This window comes from Miscanthus floridulus, chromosome 6 (assembly GCF_019320115.1).
Source record: "Miscanthus floridulus cultivar M001 chromosome 6, ASM1932011v1, whole genome shotgun sequence".
NCBI classification, from domain to species: domain Eukaryota; kingdom Viridiplantae; phylum Streptophyta; class Magnoliopsida; order Poales; family Poaceae; genus Miscanthus; species Miscanthus floridulus.
Genome location: NC_089585.1, coordinates 125,810,287 through 125,817,570, shown reverse-complemented (window position 1 = coordinate 125,817,570; position 7,284 = coordinate 125,810,287).

The window sequence follows — 7,284 nt, the reverse complement described above, 5'->3', positions numbered from 1 at the left end:
TTGTCTTATAATCCAAAATAGATGCATAAGGATCTCAAAAAATCATGTAATTTAGCATCATAGTTTTTGTATAATTATTTCTTGAATGTTATATTTGAGTTTTGTGTTAAGTTGTATGGCCCTAAAATGGCTTCCAAAAATAAGGAAAAAATCATCCCAGCTTATGGTTTGAAAGTTAATACTTTGCCATATAATTTCTCAATATATAGCTCAGGTGAAATCCAAAGTTTTTTTTGACGAAGCACATGCTCAAAATTAGCTGGCATATGCCAAATTTAATGACAAAGTTACATAACAAAGCAAGTATGCTGGAAAACTAAATGGAAAAATACTGATTTTATAACCATGACTTCAAATAATTTTTTGTGAATTTCTTGGAAGCCATTTTAGGGACAAACAGCTTAATCGAAAACGGAAATATAATACCAGAAGAATTTTAATCTTAAAAATATAAAAACTATGGAGCCATATAGAAACAAAATGGATCATTCTTCATTTTTACTATTTACTAGAAAATTACATAATTTTTGGAGGTCCCAAAGTTTTTCGTTTTGGATGACAAAAAAAAATATGTTGGGAAGTAATAAAGAGAAATAGATCTAAACGCCAACCAGGAAGCCCACGGGTCCTTCGGCAGTTTTAGAGGCGAGAAGTCCTCCACCAGAGCGATAGCTAACGTGGATAGGAGTCTGTTTATTGGCAATTATTAGAAGGCCAATAACATCACCTACAATTAATTTTCAAAAATTATCATTAACTAGTTTTGTATTTTCTATGTAATGTAATATTATTTAAAAACATATTTTGGGCACGTTACCATGTATAAAGTATGTACGATTTAGTACACTAGTGAGGGTCTATGTGCCGAACTATGCATTGCTCAGCAGGTTGGGTTCTTCGTGGTGGAACCTACTCACCCGGGTTCAATTCCCCGACTTGACGGTTGCTCGTATTTTTCTGAATTTATTTCAAGATTTAATGGCTATTCTTTCGGTGGTAGACGACGTGTCGACACCGAGGCGCATGTAGTGACTCCGTCAATCTCGAGATTTGCCGGTCGAACTCGGTTCTTTGGAGGTGCTTATAGGGGTAGTGTCGACAAAAGATGCTCTGCAGTCCACCGAGGGGGCTACCCACGATGGTAGATTGATCGGTAGAGGTGCGCATGATCAGGAACCGGATGGTAATAGAGACACAAGACATAAGATTTATACAAGTTCAGGCCGTCAGTGTGACGTAAAACCCTACGTCCTATGCTCTATTGGTTTGTGTTGCTGGAATACGAGATTGGATGTGGGATGGAGATGCCGACTAGGGGACCCCTGCCCCTCCTTATATACTCTGGAGGGGTAGGGTTACAAGGAAAATATCATAATCGGTTATATGATAGAATTACAATATCTGTAAGAGTCCTAATAAATCATATCTTGCGGTGTACGCCGACCAGTACCGTGCGCCGCAAGTCTTGATGTCGTGGGCTGGACCGTCCTTGATGGTGCGGCCCATGTCCATCGCCGTGGGTACCTGGGGTTAGAACCTCCACAGCTAGTCCCCTAGCGCCTTGTATCCGTTTGGTGACGCCATGTTGATGAAGTCCGAGAAGTCCAGTGATGAGCCGACCAGTTTAACTGATGACTTGGGCGGTGAAGATGGAAGCCGATCAGTTTAACTAGTGGCCTGAGCGGTGAAACTAAGCGCCGACCAGTTTAACTCGCCTGTCGACCTGTGAGGACAGCTGCTGACCAGTTGAAACGGCCAGTAGATCTCAGACTTATTCAAGTGAGGCTCACCAATAGGTGTAAGGAGCTCAAGATGAAAATTTGAAAATTCTTGTTCGGTGAAGTGTACACACTTAAGTGCCAATTACGACAGCGCCGGCGACATAGTCATCAAAACAGAGCAGATGCATCAAGCGACCAATTTGACATAGCCAAAGCATCATGAAGAAGAGCGAGTACATGCACCGCAAGGTGCATTGTACACAATACAGTCCCCGAGCATGAGATTAGATGTAGAATATACCTAGTGTCAGGGTCTTGAAGAAAAAGAAGCAGTCCCTAGCGGAGCTGAGAGAGCATAGCAGTATATTCACCGCAAGGTGAAGTGTACACACTTAGTCCCCGAGCCTGCTAGAAGATAAAGAATGAATCTTGTAGCAGGGTCAAAGAATTTAAGTCTGAAAGCTTGCCAACGTCGTCTGACATGTGCGTATCAAGACCCTAAATGTGCTGCCCAAGATCAGCACCCTGATCCGAATAGCTTGGAGCAACTTGATAGCACACCGATGAGACGTAGCAAAATCCAACCGCCAAGGGAGTCCCCAGCTTAGATGGCAACTCTTGCATGAAGAATCCGAACGCCGAGGAGTCCCCATCTTAGCTGGCAAGCCCCCCAGCGTAGCTGACGATGAAGCGACGAACAATCCGACCAGCTGGTCGGCGAAGAATCAAGCACCGAGTAGCCCAACCAACTGGTCGGCGGTGAAGTGAGCGTCGAGTAGAAGTGAGCGCCGAACAGTCTGACCAACTAGTTGGTGACGAAGGTCATGAACCTAGCGGTCCGACCTGTTGATCGGCGAAGAAATCCGAAGGACTGGTGGTGCGACCACCCATACGATGATCCTGCAATATAAATATATAGAACGGGTATTACATGATGTAAAAATAAAATATATGAACTTGATGTTGAAGAAAATAGAGCAGAGTTGATCAGGAGCAATGTATCAGTGAATTTTATATCCTGCAGAATAGTTTATGTTTATTTGGAGTTTGTTTATATTTTAAATATGAGTAATTTTCCTTCCAGTTGGTTCTATATCGCGTCACTGGCCCTGACTAGCTCCCAAGCTCTATAGCGTGGAGTGTCTGGCACCCGTGTACGCGTAAGAGAAGGGAGCGTCGCTAAAGAGCCGCTGCTGACTGTCCATAACGCAGAGCGTGACTCTTGCACGTGTAGGAGCGAAGTTGAGGCCAGGGCCGCTTCTGGATAGCGTGAGTAAGAACGTGGCTGGTCGGCGCGTGGAGTGGAGATTATCTTGGAGATTTTGCACATAAAGAATAACCGAAGAAATAATAATTGAAGAAGCATGAAGAGAAGAAAGATGTATTAAATATGAAAGGATACTTATCTTTAGTATGGTCGGCGGCGTATGACCTTACCTAGTCAGCGTCGACGAAATTGCCTGGTCCTCGAGTTTTCCGGCCTATCGTCACGGCGGCGGTCGCGGTCATCGTTGCGTCATTCTTCGCGGCGGTCAGTGGCGGATGCACGATGCGGGATAAGGGGGGGGGGGCTAAAACAATGGAGATGTTGATTTGCATGAAGATTTAATGGTGAAATCAAGCTTTTGCTACAGTGATTAGGCTTGAAATCAAGAAATTAGGGGGGCTGGAGCCCCCCAGCCCCCCCTTTGGATCCGCCGCTGGCGGCGGTCATCATTGCGACGCGGCATGGTTCGCTTGATGACTCGAGTGGCTCGACTCGGACGGCTCGCTCGACGACTCGTTTGGCGGCTCGCTTGTAGCCTATCGGCCGAAGTCTGCCGATGAAGAGATACGTTGTCTGGTCTAGGCCCCCAGCATGCATGCACGTCCGAGTACCATATCAGGCGCTGATGCTGAAGTCGTGGAGGCAGAACAACAACACGAATCAGGATGCGATACGTGCATGCATGTTCCTGTAATCGAACAAGTCGTGTATGTAGATACGTATACATGCAAGAGGCCAAGATCTGTCTGGCTTGCATGTTGCAAGTCAGAGCTGGACTCCCGTGCATGTCGAGTCAATTAGAATAGGATTCCAGTAGTCCGTGTTCGTCGAAACCAGGTGGGCCCGATCGGAGGACGAGAGTCACGCCATCGTGTAGTTTGTTGTCCCGTGATTGGATCTGGAGAGCTGAGATGTCGCCCGCCGCCGCTGTAGATGAAGCGATCAAGCCGAGGGAAACAGCGACACCACGGCTGCCAATGGAGCCCTGCTTCCTCGGCCTACTCGGCTCACCCTCAGATCGATCCAGTCACGTGAACGTAGTGAAGCAGTTCCCGTGTAGCAGCTCGAGATCGAGCGTCCCAACGAGCCTGCTTGTGTAGAGCACCTTCCCAATGGGCAACGGCAGCCTGTTCAAGCAGTTGGATGTACGAGGCCGTCGCCTAGAACGTGCTGATGATCTTAAGATCCATCTGGTTCATCATGGGATCAAGAGCACACTCCTATCTAGCGCGTCAACTGTCGATAAAAGATACTCGGCAGTCCACCGAGAGAGCTACTCGTGATAGTAGATTGATCGTTAGAGGTACGCGTGTTCAGGAACCGGATGTTAACGGAGACACAAGACGCAAGATTTATACAGGTTCAGGCCGTTAGTGTGACGTAAAACCCTACGTCTTGTGCTCTACTGGTTTGTATTGTTGGAATACGAGATTTAACGTGGGATGGGATGCCGACTAGGGAACCCCGCCTCTCCTTATATACTTTGGAGGGGTACGATTACAAGGAAAGTATCTTAATCGGTTATATGTTAGGATTACCATATCTGTAAGAGTCGTAATAAATCATATCTTGCGGTGTACGCCGATCAGTGCCGTGTGCCGCAAGTCTTGATCTTGTGGGCTGGACCATCCTTGATGGTGCGACCCATGTCCATCGCCGTGGGTACCTGGGGTCAGACCCCCCACAGGTAGGGTGTGCGTGCGTGCGTTCATGAAGAGTAAGTATGCGCTCGTGTATGTGAGCATTTGCGTCTGTAACTAGGTCTCGCAAAAAAACAGGAGGGTTTAAGAATCCATGTAAAACTTTTCGGACCCCTAGGGCGCCGCTAAGACGTGTTATATTAAATTTTTCTCTACCTTAATATAAAGACACGTAAACCTTTTGCATGATCGAGAAAAGAGAAGAGAAAGTATGCAGAATGATATAGAGGGAAGTTGCTAGAAATGTTTCTGACCACGTATTCTTGCAGAAGACATTTGTGTATATTTTATGAGGCTGTACTAGTTTATTTTTTTAGGAAAACAGGGAGGGGTTTGCCCCTACTGCAAATTATATAAATAAAGCAAGATAAAATATATATGACAAATAACTCGAGGAGTATGTAGAGCATGGATAGAGGCTTCTCATCAAAGAAAAAAATATGGACACAGGTACATATGTATAGAGCAATGGAGGTGGAGACTCGAGTGCACTGGTCATCACCCGAGAACGTGTTCCGACGTAGCGATCGGACGATTAGATTTTGAGCCATCATTGGTCGCCATCGTCCATGGACCCCTCTTTTCGTACTCCAACAGCCTAACGCACCCGTCATGGTGGTCTTTTCGCTAGCTTTCATTTTCGGTGTTCGATTCTCCACCTGCTTTACTGCAGCATTTGTCATCCGGTGTTTTGGTGCTTCCTCAGTCCTTAATCAATTACATAGGTCATGTTTGCTTCTCTTATATAATCCGTCTTTTTCGATTTATTTTTTTAGTCGAAATAATATTTTTTTTCTTAAAATAAATCAGCCGGAACAACGTTTCGACTTGTTTTTTTCAGCGAAGCGAACGGGCCATGCTCCAATATGTGTGCTCTTATATATGTACCGTCATACCGTGACGGGGTGTGGCGTCATTTTCAAAAGGCATTGTCTTCCAGGACAGTAGGTATGCCAAGGTGTCGTGACATTGTACTGACAGAGTCAGCCGTCCCCAGAACAGTTCACACCGTCCGTGAGCGCAGCGGCAAGAAACAAACAACCGTTCGGATATCTAATAAGACTTCTGCTATTTATCAGATTTTTTTCATACTAAATCTGTCAGATTTCTATACATTTTGATTGTGCTTTAAGATTTGTATCATAACTTTCTACTGTTGTATTTATAAAAAAAAATCCGACAGAAAACTAGACACTCTCATCTAATAACCGATTACAGACAGAGTTGAACGTCAGGCAGAAATATAACACATAATAATGACTTGGGATCATGCATCAGGCAGCTCGATCATCATGCTTGCATTACTTTGCTCCATTCCGCTTACGCTGATGCTGACATCAGATCAACAACAACAAAGGATTAGAAAGAAACCTAACCGGCTGATACGTGAAATCTAGGCAACTGTCAAGCGCTAGTTCAAGGCAACAACAAAAGGATAAAAACACTCAGTCTGTTCGGCAGGCCTGAATTGGCTGGCTGGTGCTGGGGCTGGAAGAGCCAGCCCAGCCAGCCAATTTCAGCCACCAGCCATTCCTAGCAGCTGTAAATCATGCTGATTTCAAAATTTTAAATTCAAATTGAATATTGGCGCCAACAACAGGTGGGTTACATGTAATGGCGTCAAACCACAATGAACATAAGGTTGTTTACAACACATTTGCAATCCGAAATTCGCAGTTAAATAAGTTACATGTTCAAACAACAATTTACAGTTATAGCGGGACCAATTTCATATCCCTGCCTCAAACGTGCTGTCACTCTGTTGAAGCTAAGACCCTCATGAAGAACAGGCAGACCTTGGTCAATGTTGAAAACAAACTACAAGGAACAGTGATAGCAGGAGATAAGCAATGATGGCTACAAAATTTGCCAAGTTGGGGAAGGAATAAGCATTGATGCCAACCATTGTAGAGCTATGGTCTCCAGAATATGTGTAGCTACTTTCAAACTTAGCTAGCAGAGTATCATCATAATCATGTCCACTGCAATGCAACGAGACAAACATCAGGTGGAAATCTTAACTCAACAATTATACTGACTGTGTTAGAATCTTTCATGCGAAACTAAGGAAATAAGACAATGAGAATGGAGACCTGGCAGTTAATTGGCTGTTATACAAATCCCTGATGACTGGAGTGGAGTGTCTTCTAACTCGATTCACAAGAACTTGTACAACATTTACTAGTCATATGCAAGGTACAATTCGACAATAATGAACAATTGCCTTTTACTACAGTGGAGATACAACAAATACTCTGTCGGGACATAAAATAGCAGATATAAGGAAAAAATCACAAAGTATCAAAGTTCACAGCTGAGCTCCTTACCTCTTCCCAGTTGCTATTCAGAAATACATCCATAGTCAACAAGCCTAACCGGAAACCTTCGATAAACCAGCAGGAGCTTCTAACCACTGATTCACTATGGGTAGTCAACAAGCAAAACCAAAGTGATGGCAGCTGGTATGGTATATCAGATAACATGTAACTCCATGTATCTAGCAATTCAACATAGGTAATCAGCAAGCAAACGCAAGCAATGGAGGCTGGTATATGAAACGACATCGAGCTCCATGTACCTACCAACTAAAAGGATA